This window comes from Thermobia domestica, chromosome 15 (genome assembly GCF_964235325.1).
Source record: "Thermobia domestica chromosome 15, izTheDome1.hap1.1, whole genome shotgun sequence".
Taxonomy (NCBI): Eukaryota; Metazoa; Arthropoda; class Insecta; order Zygentoma; family Lepismatidae; genus Thermobia; species Thermobia domestica.
In genome coordinates, this window is record NC_137468.1 from 121,297,327 (window position 1) to 121,316,932 (window position 19,606).

General features: G+C 36.0%; 1 long non-coding RNA gene across 2 annotated transcripts; it reads left to right on the plus strand.

The window, feature by feature from the left end:
• The first annotated feature begins 263 nt into the window (after positions 1-263).
• LOC145671897 (uncharacterized) lies at positions 264-18,889 on the plus strand. 2 transcript variants are annotated; one of them, XR_014128564.1, is made up of 2 exons: positions 264-523; positions 18,333-18,889. It is a non-coding gene; the product is annotated as an uncharacterized LOC145671897 (long non-coding RNA). The 2 variants fall into 2 exon arrangements; XR_014128563.1 differs by lacking the exon at positions 264-523 and adding an exon at positions 8,469-8,745.
• Positions 18,890-19,606: the final 717 nt, after the last annotated feature.

Below are 19,606 nucleotides of genomic sequence, written 5' to 3' on the forward strand. Positions count from 1 at the left end.
CATCACATGTTCCTTAAGTGTCCGATACTACCCGACCTTCCCCTATATATATATATATATATACAGGGTTTTCATAAAGTCTGGACGGATTTAATTTGCTTATAATCATACAAATGCTCATAATAAAATCAAATAAAGTGCAAACGGTAGCGGAAGGATTAAATTTTTACTTGGCAACACTGTTAGATAAGCGGCAACTCTGAACACGTTGAGAGAGGGCAAGGGTCAGTTTCAACAGCCCACAGAAGTCGATTCCTAGACGGTCCATGGAACTCGGAATTCCACAGACAACCGTGGTTAAGATAGCCAAGAAGACGATCAAGGCCAAAGGTTAAAAAATCAAGATAGTCCAGGATCTGCATGATGAAGATTTGGACATCCGGTTCAACTTCTGTGGCATTTCGGATCAAACACGGCGGAACGCTGTGAGTGGATTCCAGCGCCGCCTACGCGAATGTGTGGACGTAAATGGCGCCCAGTTGGAGGTGTGGCGGTGAATGAACTGAGCTGGTGCAGATTACAGGTAAAAATTTAATCCCTCTGCTACCGTTTGCACTTTATTTGATTTCAATATGAGCATTTTTATGTAAATTATAAGCGAATTAAATCCGTCCAGACTTTATGAAAACCCTGTATACCGTGTGTGTGTGTGTGTGCGTGTGTGTGTGTGTGACATTTGTAATAAATAAACAGATTTATTAATTTAATAAATCTACCGACAATAACTGATAATAACTATATATTGTCTGACATATACACACCCCACCAAACCTTTCTGGACGTGTTTAAATGTTGACTCACTCTTGTCCCCGTAGCTCTTTAAGGTTTATTTAATTAGTAATTCGGCCCGAGCAATAGCTGATCACAAGCATATGTTAATTTTTCCACTCATATTGAAATCTTACACTTTGTGTTATTACATACAGGTAGCAAAAATAATAACAATAATAATAAAAACAGTCTTATGAAAACCACTAAAATTATCAGTTAAACCGGGCATACTTTAAAAAAAAAAGAAAGAAAGAAAGAAAATCTAGATATTAGCCTATCAAACAAGAAATGGATTGTTGCTGGTCCCGATTTCTGACATCAAGGTCAAATCGAAGGCCAAATATTTAAAATCTCTCAATTCATATTTCGAGCTTGTGCTCCTACTCCAGGCTAAAGCTGCGTTCTTCACGACTTTTTTTCTTCCAAATATCGATTCCGTGATGGGGCTCAGGAAGTCAACACTTACAATTACTTTACTGTTAAGTTGAAGATGAGTTTCACTATGGGCTATGTTATTCAAATAAAGCTTTTCAGACATTATTAGCGTGGACAGCATACTGTACAGCGAAAAGAAAGATGGAAAAATGAAGGGTTAACTAAAAAAAAAAAAAAACGCTCCAGTTGAAATGCTTATACAGACACGGAGAACCAGTCGTATTAACAAATGCTGAAACAAATCTTTAATTGTGCGCTTATTCACCTAAAAATCACCTTCACTAATATGTCTGCTCACTAGGAGCGTATCCACAGCGTGTACGTAAACATATACTTACTACAGAATACCTATATCTCAGACTTTGAGTACAGTTTCAAAAGTTCATTTCCGTAAACTGTAAAAGGCAGTGATTACTATGCTAATTATCACAAATTAAATGCAACTTTTGAGTTGCATACACACAAACTATTAGGGAATGAAGACCATGTGCTAATAAAGCAGTGACGTGGCGTGACACTTTGACGATTGTTACCGGTTGCTGATACTACAAGTAACTCTTGTTTCTCAATAACAGAAAATCTAGTACTCACTTTTTCTTTCAGAGTATCAACCATTTCAAACTATTGGCAAAGGGGTCAAATTCCACTTCATTTACTCTTGACCTTTTTGAACAATGTGACTCTTCAGGTTCTTGCATTTCATTACTAAATATTATTTTATTACTAAACTGTCTCTCAATGATCTTAGACATTCTTCAAACTCAACTGTTTTCTTTCTGCAGTAACCTACATCATGAACTTTCTTTTGTAAGATATTGAACAAGATTTCTTATCTTGATGCTATAACAGAAAACAGTTTAAGTAAAAAATTGAAGTCAAAACTTTGAAATGTTTGATAGAATTTTGCTACACAAACTTTGGTTTGAGAATCCTATTCGTCCGTTTTATCAATCATGGATTTAAAGACTCCTAACAATTCATCTTTAAAGACATACAGCACATCATTTACCTTACTTCTATAGTTCCATACCCTGTGTTTGAGACTGTTGGGATACTTTTGTTGACTAAATAATCCAGAGCATTTGTTCTTTTTGAAGACTTCGAGGAAGAAGAAGCAAGTCCCAACACAATTTAAAAAAACAACTTATACCCTTTTCCAGTAGCGTAATTTGAAGCTTCAGTGCCCCCGCAACCTAGTTATGCGCCCCTAGTTTCGATATATTTTGCGACCCTGGAGCTCGTGCGCTTCCCCTCCGCCGCGGGGGTGCTATTTACGCCTGTGTCCTTTTGTATAATCAACGGACTTTTCTAAAACTAAATTAAGTCTATGGGCATAAGAATGAAAATATAATTAACAAGAGGCTGCAGTTCCTTACCTCACCAACCATAACTGGAGTTTCATCGTATGTTTGAGCAACAAGTTTTCCGTATTGAAAATTAGTCATACAGTCAAACTGCGGCACGATGAAGACGATTGCACAGTTCTTTTTCAACACATCAAACTGCATCAAAGTGCAAATTCAACTAGTAGGCTAGCGGCTAGAGTTGGAAATTTGTTACATCGAAAGTTTTCTATACTAAATTAAAAACAAAATATTTTCAACTTAATTAGCATAAATCCTAAATAATAATAATTACTCGAATTGGAAGGAGCGCGGGCAACATCTCTGCTTCGCTCTAATTATTACTATTTCCCCTTGCTCTTGAAACAGTTCCCATATAGCACAATGTGTTTCATAGATAGGCATTTCTATATATTTAATGACACTTCAGGGATTGACAATATCTTTGGTCCTTCAGGCATGAGATAACCATCTAAATTTATATATACCGTTTAAACAGAAATAAAACCTCAATTATATATATATATATATATATATATATATATATATATATATATATATATATATATATATATATATATATATAGGTATATAATGCCCGTAAGCTCAAATTAACATTCAATGAGAAACTTTATTTTGAACCAAAGTAAACCTATATTAAATTTTTGTTAGAATATCCTATAGAATATATTCTTCTTGTTCACTGTTGCTGTATTATTCAAATTTAAAGATAACGTATTAACATTACAAAGTCGTGTAAAAATGATAGATTAACATATAAATAATGCACTGGAACATCAGTCTCACAGTAGCACGTGTTAAATGCTATTAGTATGAAAAACCTGCTACTTATATTTGTCCGAAATTGTATGTTGTTAAGACAGTGAAATAACCTTATGAATACTGAAATTACAGCCAAGTTTCTATCCTTAGAATGGGGAAGCAAACGAAACAGTATAGTAGAGTTACCGCCCGCTCGATCCTCACAGCGAGAGGAGAGCATATACATGTTGATGGTATTCTAGATTCTCCTTGTTTTGACAGGGAACGTTCCTATTTTTTCCTGTTCCACTCAGCCGAACGGTAACATAAGGGCTATTCCGAAAGTCCAAATACGAGCTCGCAGGATGCTTCTGGCTGGCACGCTAAAAGGTGCTTCTGGAGTGAACGAACGCTATCGGGGTTCGCGTTACCTCTGAAATCTGCGGTATCAACAACAGTAGGCTCCTATTTGGTGTTGGCATGTTGCATTCGTTCACAATGTAAATGAAGTATAGGCCATCCAAACTTTAAAAAAGAAAAAAGAAAGAAAAGAAAAAGGAAAATGTAAACATCTTCCCATGTCGATAATGAAATTTGAAGACATACGAAAACAACGAAAAACTGTAATATTTTTACTGTTACCGCCGGTAACAGCGGTAATATGCACTACACGTCCCTGTAATAAAGAGTATACTGGAAAATGAAATAACATGTTATAACAAAAATTAAAATAAGATGATAATCGATACAAATGTAGAGGATGAATATGACATGTCCGAACTTCGCCAAGTATGGTGGAAGAAGCTATTTGTTTACTTCTTCTTGGCTAACCGCTAAGAACATTTATAAATCCATAAGTGGCTTTGTTATACGCAATTAGTACATTCAAATTCACGAAAGATGACGAACTGAAGGGTACGTAGGTACAGTTGCAAGTAACAACCGTAGTCATAATAATATAGTTCAACTAAACAACTTGAAAATAGTGGGTAATTAGGTGGTAAGTAGAAATGACCTAAACTGAATAGTTTACATCGATCCTTCAGAAGAAATTTGGAGTTATACTGAGCATAGTTTGGCGGGGAAAGCAAGCATCCCCGGTGGGGATACTTCACATGGCTTCTTTGGGGGGGAACAAAATGCGATTGAGGGGGAAAATCCCCCTCATCCCCCCCGGTAATTCGCACCCTGAGAATAAGTGAATAATTTTAAGAGTTAAGATAAGTTCTGGCAGTATTTCACACAAATATTCTCTCTCTCTTCGAAATGGATAACATATGGGAGTGGGCAAACTATTAGTGGTTTAGAATTGGTAAGATTATATCGTTGTTAATAAAGTATTGTAGAGATGCTTTCGGTGTTTTATCTACTTCGTTTATCAAGACAATTATTGTTGACTACACATTCTTGTGTTATCAGTGAGTAGGCCCCCACAAACCGGTACACCCGAAAGGAATAAGTTAACGGTACATTACGTAATGACTGTGTTATTACACGCCTCCTTTAATGGATGTGTCGCCAGATGGTCTGTTAGGTCATTAGGATGTTGATTACATGACCGATATGTGGTTGGTTTTGTTTTTGGAAAGTTCGTGTCCTCTTTTTGAGTGTGAATACGTGTATGTACACGTTTGTATATTGGATATATTTTTTTTTTAAATAATGGAAATTTAAATTTGAATTCTAATCTGTTCGATTTGAATTAAATCTGATCGTGTGTTAGTTGATTAGAATATTGGTACTTATTATGAAACGCTATTTTGTAGTACTTAAAGTTTTTTTTTCGCATTAATTTATAATATGATTAAATTAATAATATTGAATATATTTACATTATTGAAGTACCTGCATATGATATTTGTTTTATACAAGACCCAGTAGCGTAGCGTGGTATTCCGAAATGGGGATGCCAAAGTTAGTCACTTGTCTGATATAATACAATACAATGCAATGCATGTTCAATGTGTATTTTCCTTAACAAGTGAAAAGATTCACTATGCAGCAAATGTTGCTTCGATGACTCATGTTTTAGAGCTTTCTTCATGAAATTACCCAAATCAGAAATACCGTTTGAACACCACTCCGACCCCTTTGCCCCAAACATAATGCAGACGAAACATAACATTTTATTCCCTACAGAACACCCAGAAAGCCAAGAATACCCATCATCATACCACGAAGACTGAAATATTTGCGTCAGATTGCTAGTTGTCATTTTTATGGAAAGCTTTGGGGTAGGTCGTATCCCATTCAGAGAGCAGCGCTGCTCGTAAGCCAACCGAGATATGGTAGTTGTTAACAAAAAAAAAAAAAAAAAAAAAAAAAAATTGTGTCTGGTACTGTTATCGCAGTCATCATTTGCTAAAAGTTAGTAAGGTACCATACCTTGTAGCAGCCGAACACTTTCCACAGCTTTGTCTCTTAGTTATAAATGTAATTTTCTTCATACTACAGTAAAAAAATAAAACAAATATTCATTTCAAATCACAACGAAAAAAAAAATTATACCGCCAATTTTTCTTGACCACCAACGATCAATGTTGCTAATCAAAAGCATAAAGCTAGTACAGAACGCAAGGGCATAGCCAGGGAGAGGTGAGCCAATAATTTATCACAAGAAAGGAGTGTAAAGCCATGTTCATTAAACAACTTGCAGAAGCTTTATATTTAGCACGGCATAATTTGCAACCATCCCATACGATTACACAACACAAATAGAAGATTAACAGGCTGAGTCTGCTCATTAAGGCCCACAACCAGCCATTAAAGTTTAGGAGAGAGGCACAAATATGCTAGGGGGCCCAATCGTCACAATTTTGGATCTCTTTTATCAATAACTACTCTTAATAATTAGGAGGCCAAAACATTTAGGGGCCCAGGCTCCCGTAATTGCACGCCTGGTGGTGCATACAGTAGCAAATGTGTAGATTACGTTAGACGCCAATAAGCAATTGTCTCAGCTCCTTTTCTGCCACTAGCATTGTGACGAGAAAAACCGGCTCCACTTTTGTATAAATATAGTTTTCAGTATAATTCCCTTTATTTCTTTCTCGTGGGCAGCTTCTTTCTCCGCATACCATACTTCAATCTCGTTTTTTAAAAAAAATGTCACCCCTAGAAATTTGTCATCTTGGGTCCGGACCTCAGGTGCCCGCTCGTGAATATGGGCCTGAGTGTTTATATCATTTGAAAATACAAATAGAAAGCACTTAAAGCAACTCTGGGGGTCTATTTCTGTGTATCTACTTCATTGTCAGATACCCAGATACGGAAGAGCACAAATAAACTTTGTGAAGGGCAGAGGGTGGCCTACCGGATCGGTGATCGTGATTCTACAGAATGCATTACAGTTATGCTTGTGTATGTGAGTCCTCTCAAAGAATATCTGGCTACATTCTGGGACATGATATGTATTTATGATGTAGATTATTAGTTCGTCTTTAATTACTATTACAATTACGATGCATTTAATTACGATTAAAGCATAACTATTTTTATACTATCACTTACATAAGCGACATGCTTCATAATGGCGTTGAACTAACTATTTATGTTTTGTTCTATTTCCTTGACAGCGTTCTATACAGAAACCACAGCTCAGTTCAAAATATATAGAGTTGGCAGTACTTGAGCATACGCCAGCTTATATCTAAAGCAAATGTTGGGTTGCAAAGGGATGGCGGGGAGTAGTTGGGCATGCGCATTCGACAGAAAGCAGACGAAAACCCCGATGCTTGCAGTAGGCCTGGATGCCCGAGGAACGTAGCATACAACAAGAGGAAAGACTGAAAATGTGCATCTGAGTGATGCGCATGCGTAGGTTCCGCTTGCCAAAGTAAAGCGAGAGAGCGCATCCACAAGATTGCAGTGGAAATAATTGTGATAATTATAAGCAAACAATTTATAAATATAATGAAATACGTACTTTTTTCTTATTAACAGGGGATGCCGGGCATACAGGCGTTCAGTTACGCTACGCCGCTGACAAGAGCCCCGTTCGAATCTCGTATTATACAGATGGTTTTGACTAATAAAAACTCACATTGAGATCAAGACCCCCGTTTGAATCTTGTATTATACAGATGGTTTTGACTAATAGAAACTCACATTGAGATATGTAATTTGAAAAAAAAATGAAATCTTTGAGTTTTACGTTTCCCATGGAAAGTTGTTGTTGTTAATTATTTATAAAAGCTCTTCAAATTGGGAGGAAACCATTTTTATGTTTTTGTTTTGTAAAAAGTATTGAAATAGTATATATTATGAAAGTTTACTTGGTGGAGGCTGGGATTAAATTCGGGACCCTTAGCATCAGAGGTGAACGCTGTATGAGAGAATTATTGCGATTCCCATATGTAACTTGGAGAGAAATAACATTGGGAGATGGGAAAATGAATGTGGATTGAATATTTTTATTTATTTATTTCGTTTATATTCATTTTTATTGATTTTGTTCATAGCTTTTAGTTAACTCACTTCTTATAGCATGTTTCTAAGTTACAAATGCAGACACAGCGAATGTTTTTTCTATCTTTCACAGAGGCTATCTTAGAAATGAATACTCATTGTTATTTTGCAAAGGATTTGTTTCCGGGTAGGCAAGTATGCACGCCCTCCCTTCTTACAGTTAGAAAATAGCTGAAATCTGAGTGGCGACCCACTTAATTTCCTTTGTATGGTCTGTGTCTGAACTTGCATAGCTATACAGTGTCATTGAACTTTCTACTTTTATTCCCCCTTTCCCCTTTATGTGTACTGAAGCAACTTCCATTATCCATGATTGACATTGATTTACTTATCTGCATTGTTGAAGACAGATAGATAGACATTTAACGATTGGGACATGTATAAGCATTTCTTTTCCTTCCTCCACAAGTTGTTATGGACAAACACTTGAATGTGTTTTTGGCGATATCTGATTTTCGCAACGTGAAAGTTTTACTTGTAACCCATTTCCTTTAATTACTTGAGAAAATGTGTATATTGGGTAAACAATTGAGAACCGTACGATGTGATGTAGTTTGTACATGAAATATGGCATCAACTTGTCGGGAATAAGGAAAAATGCTAGCTTTCCTTTAAAGTTCAATCACACATGGTTGATAATTTTCAGTGTAGATTTACTGTTAAGATGTTTAGCCCGGTTGGTGAATTTGTAAATAATTTTTTTTAGATTTCCTGCTGGAGGACTGAATACTTTATAACTTTGAACGTGTCGAGTTTTAAGCATGATGAATAATGATCGATACCCTTTATGACCCTCTAGCTTCATAAGAGAAAGAAGCAAAAATTGTGTACATTGAACGTTATAGGACATTATGACTTCAACTATAATTAATGAAAAACGTTTTTTATTTTTTCTTGTTTTAAAACATGACGAAAAGATGTTTGTAATAGGGGAATTTTTGACGGTTAGAAGGAAGTCTGATTTAAGGTGAGAATCATTTAACTTTTTTATATGTTTAAACTTGATTTGATTTGATTTTATTATGACATAAGTTTAACAACGTGGCTATATGAGACGTGAACTTACAGCTTAACGTAGAATTCAAACCACATGAGTTGCTTCCGAGGATTGAACTCTGAACTAATTGTATTGTAACTCTATTAGGAATTGAACTCGGGACCATTTGTATTAAAGGCAAGAGGTTTAGGATTTGTGCCAGGCGGGGTTGTTATTTCACAGTGGAAATGTAATCTGATTTTTTAATGTCAAAGTTGCTTGTATTACCCAGTTAATTATAATGGAAGTTTCGTGACAAAGTATTTCCGAACTACACGAATTGCTTTTGAGAAATTGAACTAGGAACTAATTGCATTGTAGGTCTATTAGGAATTGAACCCGGGACCATTTGTAATAAAGGCAAGAGGTTTAGAAACTGTGTTAGGCGGGGGTGTTACTCCTCAGTGGAAATGTAATTTGATTTTCTGTTACTAAAGTTATTATTATTATTATTATTATTATTATTATTATTATTATTATTATTATTATTATTATTATTATTATTATTATTATTATTATTATTATTATTCTAGGAGTACATGTTTTGGGGGAGTTGAGATATTTTACTTAAGAATATATGGATGAACATCTGATTCCCTTTTAATTATTTGTAAATGAATATACTTGCCTTTCTCCCTTAAGAACCACCACTTTGATTTTATCATTGGCTAAAGACGTACCATTTAGTTGTAGAGTTTTATTTGCTTAATTATAGTGTGCTTAATTACAATGTGTTTGACTGATTTGTTACGAATTTTAACTTTATTGCATATTGTTACACCGATTCTGTACTGAAATATGATCACTTTACACTTTGAAAACACTTACACCCGATATACGAGGGCAAGTCAAGAAAGACATGGACTGATTTTTTTCCCGGCAGTTCTGTTAACGCTGGAGCTTCATAGTTTGGCATACAAGTAGGGTGGGTCTTGCTGTGCATATATATAAAATGTTGTTAAGGAATCATTGCATGTTTGGTAACCACGACGTTTTATTGCAGGTGATGTTCTGCGCCGCCTCTAGAAGTCGCCTGTAGAAGAAATGGAGTCATTACGAGATGAACAATTTGCAGCTATACGGTTCTGCTATCGCCTGGGGAAAAGTGCAACAGAAACTCTAGGAATGTTGAGAGCAGCCTACAAAGATGACGCTCTGCCACGAAGTACCGTGTTCTGGTGGTTCAAAGAGTTTAAAGAGGGCCGAATGACAATCACGAAAGCTGGTGGACCAGGTGTATCAGCGTCAGCTGTTACTGAGGTGAACATTAACACGGCAGCAGTCATTGTTAGAGAAGATCGCCGCATCAGTATCGACGATCTGGCAGCCGCACTACGCATATCTCATGGCAGTGCCTTCAAAATTTTGCATGACCACCTCCACATGAGCCGAGTGTGTGCGCGATGGATTCTGCGACTCCTGACACCAGAGCAGAAGCCGTTCGAGTGGAGACTTGCAGAGACCTGTTGCAAAGGTTTGAGGATGGTGGAGACGCCTACCGCACCGTGCGACTTTTTTCTATTCCCTCTCCTAAAATCCAGACTGCGTGGACGCCGCTTCTCCGATAATTCCGAGGTTCTGAAGGCATCGGAGGCGGTTTTGAAGGACCTCTCAAAGAATGGCCTGCGACACGTGTTTGAGGACTGGAAGACTCGAATGAAAAAGTGCATTCAAATGGGCGGGGACTACTTTGAAAAGGATCATGTGCCTGTTGCTGAGTAATAATAAATTGCCTAGAAAAAAAATCAGTCCAAGTCTTTCTTGACTAGCCCTCGTATGTTCCCACTGTAGACTATTTGAACTTAACTAAAAATGTAATTTAAAATTTTGCCGTTAGATGTCATACAAGTACAGTTGCTACTATATTTGATAATCTTTTAGGAAAACAAATGTTTGAAGACATTTATATAAGGATTAGTAATGACTTATTTGAAGAAAGAAAAAAAAGTTTCAGTTTGGGGGAGGGGAACCCACTGGCATAGAGTTTGTATGTTATACGCGGATGCCTTACACATTTTTGTAGTTGTGAAAGTGTTATATGCACATATAGAAAAAAACTGTAATGATTAACGCACTAAAACTTGTCACAGTTTTTTTTGTATTGTAATGCTTGGAATGCGTAAGGCAGTGAGACTTGTTCCATTGTTTTTGTGCATTTCGTTTGCAATCATTGTGGTGCGTAACACAGTGGAACTCGTGTTTTTTTTGCGGTTGTAATTATATATATATATATATATATATATATATATATATATATATATATATAAACTGCGTTTCTGATTGTGAAAATTTGTTTTTTTAAGAGTCAAGCATTATTACTGGTCCACTGTGAAAAACTTAAAGCTAGATAAAGTTGCGATGCAGATTTTAAAACATGTTTTGCTAAGAGAGGTTTTTTTTTTATTTTCGTGTTTTAATAGTAAATATTACTGAATGTTATTTACTTGTGAAGTGATATTCGTGTGCCCCATGACGCGAACACTAGCTTTAACGTTAAGAAAGAGAGAAAATCGAAATTTTACGGGTAGGGCCCTCCCCTAAATAAATTGAAGACTGTCTTTTGATTTTGAAAATTTGGTGTGTATCCTCGAAGCGAAAGAAAATTGTAAATGCTTATTCCTAGCATGGGACCCTTTTACATAACTATCCCTAGATTTAACAGTATTAAAGATAGATTAAACATATATTGTATTACAGCGAAAGAGAATTATGTAGGCTATTCGTAGCATGTCCCCTCCAACTAAGGGACTGTTGCCCGCTAGCTAGGCTTCACCCTAGATTTTAACAGTATTAAAAAAATATTAAACATATATTGTATTACAGCGAAAGATGGCTCATCTTAGTGAATAACCGGTCAAGTCGGGAATTGTTAATTTTACAGGAGAGAAGTTTGAAAGTTCTACTGGTTCCTGTGAGTATGAATATAGCCAAATCAACTCAATTTTTTGACGATATAGTTATGTCATTATTATGTGTTATGTTGCAAAATCTCATCCAGAATATGCAACAATGATGTGTGATTTTACACTGTTTTATTCAGTTGCCTGCTTATGCACTGCGAAATTGACCTACTTACCTGGTTATGCACGTGTATGCTATATAGTAAAAACCTGTAAAATATTAAAAATGCGAATAGTAAATGTTACCAAAACAGTTTTATTACATATTTCGTACTGAATAGTTACTCCTGAAATTGACAGTTCTTTCAATACTGCTCACTAAGTTTAAAACAGTGGAAGTTATCTGAATAATAATTCCTTTGAATCATGAACTGTTCAGACACAATACTTAAACTTTTTTTTTAACTTCCCAGTTTCATGTAAAAAAAAAAATACAATGTAATGGTTAAACACTGTTCACATAATGGGATTCAAAAAGAACACACGTGCTTGTAATGAATACAATAAGTTCAAGGATCCGGATCAAATTCTTCTAAGTCTGGATTGATTTCGGAAATTTCATCAGATGTTCGTAAATTTCTTTAAAAGTCATGGAATACAGGATCTATCAATGGAAGCAAATCCAGAAGGTCCTTCTTCTTTTCCTTACTGATGGGTACGGGATCTTCATGAATCAAGGACAATGATGGCATTTCTGAATCCTTTCGCCGTCGTCTCAAATTCAGCATCGGGAACGGATCTTCGTCTTTTGATGAGTGCTTCTATTTAAACTGGAAGGAATGCTTCTCATACTGAAGCCACTGCACAGGGTGCCAGAGAAAATTTTCCCTGTTTTTATTTAGCTTTCGCAATACGAAGGGACCGTCACCTTTACACAAATTGCTAAAATAAAAAAAAGTTCTCCTTTCTCATGGAAATCACATTGAAAGGTAACTTCCTGTTACTTGTGCGTACAAGCTGCATCCAGTCATGAGGGTGATGGATCTTCATGCCAGATCGTTTCTTTTCCCTTTCTATTATTGAGTGATCGGTATCACATTCCATATGGGTATGGCCACTTACTAGAAACTTGTGGTTTATTACTTGCAACTCTGTTTTCTTGTGAAGGGCATACATAAACATTAATGCTACATGAATGTTCTTATTTTGCCCTCCACAAGTATCAGAATAGAAAGTCGCTTCTTGAACATGAGATGATAGATTCAGTATTTGTTGGTAAAGACATGATGCTATTTGATTACCTCCTCTTCCAGACACAGATTCATCCCACATGTAACACGTAGCTTCATCTGAAGCGAGATTGTGAATTGCTAGATTAAAGGTCCACAGTAATTGTTCGTAAAATGACACAGATGATGTTAAATAAGGAATAGGGAGGCATTGCTGGAGGTCAAAAGCAAAAGTCATCTTTGTGTTATCTTCTTTAGAGATTTCCTTGTCCCTTCGCTTAGCGCTGTACGCTTCTTCGGCGAGTGTGTGATGTTCGGTACGTTCACTAATAACCTCTTCCAAGTTACCTTCTTCGGAAGCTCTAATTTTAGCTTCCAATAAATCACATTTGTGGCAAATATCTTTCTTGGTTTTTTGAATGCAAATTTCAACACATGAAAGTGCTTAGAATATAGAGAGAGTGAAATAGGGTTGTTTCTTCCTTCTGTATGCAATCGGTACATCTTGAGAACTTTTTGGGTGTTCTTTTGCGACAATAGTGACTTTCGTAGCTTGGAAAAGACAATATGTAATTCCTCGCATCTTGGACTTTCTCTTCTGGTACTGTTTTTGATGTTTTCTTTTTCCTCTCAAGTCTTCAGGAACCACTCCAGCGTGTGACTGCTTTTTCTTTTGAAGAACGCACTCAAAAATGATTTAGTTTCTACAAGAGTTTTTAGAAGGCATGTCTTACAAATTGGATGTCTGTCATTTCTCACAATGAAACTATACGTACAGTGACACTCACGTGTCTTCTTTTTACCTACCGGACATTTTTTCTGTTTTCTTCTCTGTGATAGTGATTAAAGAACTCACGTATTTAGCACGATTATCACGAGAACCTAGTTTCCAGTGCTCATTGAAACAATTGGCCATCACTTTCTGTGAATCTACTATACCCTGGCCGGCGAACGATGATTTCTGACAGCTCAGCTCGCGAGGACGACTGAGAAGTGCGGTGTTGCCATGTGCTTCTCGCGAAGGGGGAGAATCGTCTGCTTTCTCGTTGAGGGTGAGAAGGGGTGAGTGAAAGTTTGGCAATGTGCGGTGGTTACCATGGAGACGCGACAGGTTCTGAACCTCAGGTTGGTTGACCTGCTGACTTCTGCTCGCTCGACGTGGCCTTGTTCAAAGCTGTCAGAAATCATCGTTCACCGGCCAGGGTATAGCACACTTCATTTTACACTCAGTAAGTTTACTCATCTTTCTTGCCGGAACTTCCTTCCCCTTTTCTGTGATATATGCATGCCTTTCATTCCTTAGTCTTTTGCTTCTTTCTCTCTCTTTTCTACTACGTCGTTTTATTTTCCTTTGGATCACTTTCTCAGGTAACGGATTCAAAGTTTCACTATTTTTTGCACGCACTGCGGTAGATTTATGGAAATCACTCCACACTCTAACTTTGCGTTTCCAGTTTGTGTGCAGACTGTATCGACTACAGAACTCGAAGAAGCGAAATTCTCCAAATTAAAGTCTTTGGGAGCACCTACACCTTTTGGTTTTTCCTTCTTACGACCAACTTGTTTTCTGGACGTTATCACTTGTTCGTCGCTACTTGACGAATAGCTTACATGAAAATCTGGATCTCTTGTGCTGTCATCAGAGTCTAAGTCACAATACGATCGAGAGTCATCACAAACAGTTTTTGTATGGGTGGATATTAGTTTCCTAGTCTTCCTCAGGCTTCTAGAATCTGAAAACAAAGAAAAATATGTTGTATTAATCAAAAGAAAATCAGCATTTATAACAGTAAGAAATGTTAAGGTTCTTTGAACAGTTGACTTCGCAATAAACCTGTGATAGTCTCATTCGGATTAGTTGGTACTCATTTTAGTGCAGCTTTGTTGTTGTTATTTCTTTAAATTATTATTATTATTATTATTATTATTATTATTATTATTATTATTATTATTATTATTATTATTATTATTATTATTATTATTATTATTATTATTAACTTTTTACATTCATTAATCCATTACTTAAAAAAAGCTTTATTTCAATAAGAGAATTGGCTAGTATTGAAGCATTGCGTTCCCGTGCAAAGCATTGGTTTCGTATTCGAGAGATCTTGAGTTCGATCCCCACCACTGAAAATTCTGAAAAGAATTTTCGGAAATTTCCTGCTTTACCAAACAAATCTCAAGATGATACCACAGCCGACCCTTAAACCTTCAAACAAACATATTATTTATTAACCGGAAGATTTGAATGATAATTACATACTTCTCTTTTTCCTAAGACTTTACAGTTTCTTATGTAATATGAGTAATTTAAAGAAATATGCTTACCTTCATATTGTAAGCTATATTCACCAGAATCGGACGTGTTTTCGTTTTCAAAATAAGCTCTTTTTGCAAGTCGTACTGTTTCCTGTGCTCGAGACATCTTGGAGTACGAAATTTCACACTCTGCCCAATACGCTGGAATGGATGTTTCTGCTTGCAACACACCAAACAACACACCAACAATGTGATCGGCGCCCTTGATAGCTGCAATAATATTTGCAGCATATCGGCTTTCGGTTCTTTAGAAAGTAAACAAAGGCATCAAAGGAAAGCGAAATGTGACACACAAAGTCTCCGCTTTTAGTTAACATAAAAGGTTATATCAACATGAGAACAACGAAATATGTATTATACGAATTTATTATAACAGGTCATCTCGATTTAACCGCTTATTCACGCTCAGTGCAAAGTTCATTACAACGGATACAAACAGGTAAAATGACTTACCTTGTTATTCACGAAACAAATATTACCATTAATAAGGAGTTAACTCGAGTTACCTTGTCAATTTTGAAATAACTGGTTATACACATGCTGTAACTTCATCAATTTTAGGAATTCGACTTAACCGTTTCTACACTATGTAGAACTCGCCAATAGAAGCTTATATCTTTAAAATCTCAATTTTGAAAAAAAGTCGACTTAACCGGTTATTCACTAAGAGGAGCCTCGGCTATTTGTAGCATGGGACTCTTTTAGATAGCTCCCACTAGATTTTAATAGTATTAAAAAATAGATTAAACATATATTGTATTATAGCGAAAGGAAATTATGTACGGCTATCCATATCATGTGCCCCTCCAACTGAGGGGTGTTGTTTGCTAGCTATGCTCCCCCTAGATTTCAACAGTATTAAAAATAGATTGATTGTACACAGTAATGCTGCAAGAGGGGGCTATGTTCAAGTGAAAATGGGCTTTTGCCCGTTAGGTAGGTACCCTACAAATGATGGGGCTTTTTTCCGGATAGGTAAACGTTTTTTATGCTTTGGTAATAAACGTATACTGTAATAACATAATGGTTATGTCCAACTGATGGGAGTTTTCCCCTATGTATTGGTAGGTAGGTAGGTCCCCTAGGGTTTTGTAACACATTGAACGTGTGTTGGATTACTGATAGAAGAAGCTATGCTTCATAAAGTATTTTATTGATAGAACATAAGTGCGAGAAGGGTTCATGCCACTTATTTAATGTAATATTGCAATTATTTTTTATTATTATTGTTAGTTTTGCTATCACTAGTATTTTTACGGTTAAAAAGAAATATAGCATGCTTTACGTTTAAAATATAAAAATATTCTGAAGCATCGATGATATGTCCGCACTACAGATGGTTTTGAACTGAACTAAGGTGTAATGTAAAATTTTGCCGTTAGAAGTCATACAAGTACTGTTGTTAGTATATTTGATTTTGTATTAAAGTAATGAAAAAAATGATAATTTCTTAGGAAAACAAATGTTTGAAGAGAATTATATAGGAACTAGTACCGGGTTATCCGAAGAAAGAAAAAAAATAAGTATAGAAGAAATGTAATTTTACTGTTTTAATATGGTTATTGAAAACACATAATCTTATTTTTGTTTATCGTTGAAAGAATATTTTTAAGTTTAAATTGATATAGAGATGCATAAGAAAACCGATATACATTTCGTTTGTTTATTTATGATCGATTTAGGGCTTGAACTAAAGACACTACTCATATGAAGCGAACGCATTTTCACTTTTAATAAATCACTTTGTTTGTTTGAGTTTGTCCGGGTGGAAATTTGATTTATATATATGATTTTCTGTTTGCGAGATTTTCTTTTGTATTTATACACTGAAAAAAACTTAATTTGTTTAACCCGTTAGATTTTGAGGGCTGAGTATACTTTTTGGGAAAGGGAGTAAAAGATATATTCAAGTATTACAGAATAAATTTGAATGGGGAAAAACTTTACTTGAATATCCTATAGCTAATTGGACTGGACTGCCATACCTTTGGCATTGAATAAAACCCGAAATTAAATATGGTGCTTGCCATCGAAAATCAAACTTCCGAGCCTTTGCAGCGTTGGCGGTGTAGGGAATTTAAATTAGCTTTGTTTGTTGGCGCACGTAGGCCCGCGCGGGAATTGAATCCGCACGCCGGTGTAGGGAATTTAAGGTGAGTTTGTTTACACGCGTAGGCCCTCCCGGGAATTGAACCCGCACGCTGGTGTAGGGAATTTAAGGTGAGTTTGTTTGCGCACGTAGGCCCGCCCGGGAATTGAACCCGCACGCAGGTGTAGGGAATTTAAGGTGAGTTTGTTTGCGCACATAGGCCCTCTCGGGAATTGAACCCGCACGCCGGTGTCGGAAATTTAAGGTGAGTTTGTTTACGTGCGTAGGCCCGCCCGGGAATTAAACTTGTGCGACTTAGAAAGAAAGGCGACAACATTAAGAACTACGACTCGCGAAACCTGTAGTTGAGATCGCAAACATGTATGCAGCAAAGATGGTTGCTTTAGTGAATATGCTACGTGGTACCAGGGTTTTGTTTGCACCAAAGGCGGAAGCATTAGCGCTTAGAACATGCCGGACCAGTGGAAATTAAATTTTGACTCACTTCTACCAAAGGCGAAAAATTTAACATAGAACCTTTAGGTTACAACCGGAAATTGAACTTAGGTTCGCTAGCACCGAACATTAAAATATTAGCGCATGAATTTTTACGTGGTAGTTTTTATTGACGAACATATTGTAAGATTTATTATTGGTAGCTTAATTTCAGTTAACCAAACGTTCAGCAGCGATGTTATGTGAGACATGAACCTATTAGCGATCATTGTAAAATGAACTCGAAACTTTGGGACCAAAGACGCGTATGCTATCGGTTAAGTTTGAATTGATTTTGAGTTTGCGGTTCCGTTTAGTAGCGTGGCTATATGAAACATGGACCTACATAAAGTTTAACTTTATGAGAGTTTAGCTTAGACATATTAAGAATTTTTTTCTTATTTGATACGAGTACAAAGAAATCAAACAAAATAAGGTAATATCCCTTAGATTTGTTAGTGTAAGCTAGGAATATATTTTGTATAAAAAAAGAATAATTATAATTGATACTAATTACAGGTTTTTATTTTCTTTATTTTCCAGAAGAAAATTGAGTTTCAACGATCAACTTCTGCTGCCTTCCCCTCCTCTTCGTCGCGCCACATCCAATGGTTCAACAAAATGGAACAATATTGGATATGGTCGAAGGAAGGAAAAGAAGAAAAGAGCGGGAGAGCAGCAAATTAAAAAATAAGCGGGGGCGATACAACCCAGTGGTGGAAGAAGAAGTGCACAAAGAAGTAATAGTGGTAGAAGAAGTGATGCCAGTGGGGCAGATAGCAGCACCACCAATGGAACCGGCAGTAGCAACATTACCAATGGAACCGGTACTAGTAACACCAACGATGGAACCGGTAGTAGCAACACCGCCAATGGAACCGGCAGTAGCAACACCGCCGATGGAACCAGCAGTACTGGCACCAGTGGGAGAGGGGGGAAATGATGATGATCATTTATTGCTATTAGAAGATGGGGAAGACGATATTTTAATACACGCATATAATAAATATGAAAGACTCGAAAAAATAAAAAAAAATGAAAGAAAAATATTTAAAATGAAAATGTAAAACAAAGTTAAAATAAATGTGTTTTTGTGGGTGAAGGGTAAATTTGAGTTTTCTTTCCTTTGAATTTTTAAACCTGCCTAACAAAGGTCATAAATGTCTAACTTCTTTGTTTCCTGGTCATATTGAACTTATATTGCTGAATATTGTGCAATGAAACATATAGATACCTTTTATTAACAGCAACGTTTTGAAGCATGCAAAAGATATTTTGATAATAAGATTTGCCGTTAGAATTAAAAAAACAGAAAGAAAATCTTTATGCTTTTCCAATATGATGCACTATTTAGTTAACAGTTACCAATGAAAAGATTTTTTTAAATATGTTGTAGGGTCTACCGTAACTAATTTGATTTCCCTATAGTTTCAAATTGCACTTGAGTTTTCAGCATAATTAGTTTGTTTTGCTTTTATTTTTTTAACCAATATACATAGCTGTAGGGTAAAACAAACTTTTTGAGATATTTGTTTATGTCCATATTATATAAATAAGAATTAAAACAAGGTTTTCGTTTACTAATTAATTTGTTGCTGATAAATGACAGTATACTGAAAGAGAAGTCTTTGAATTTTACTTTTTGATTAAATCAGATTAAATCAGTTTAAGATGATTGAATAAATAAAATACAGGTAGTGAAAACTGGGAGGAAACTGGCGAATTTCGAGAAATTTTATGCAGACAAGTTAGAGAGTTTGAAAACTTTTTTTTCTGTGAACACTAAAATGTACTTGGTAGCAGGGAACATACATTGA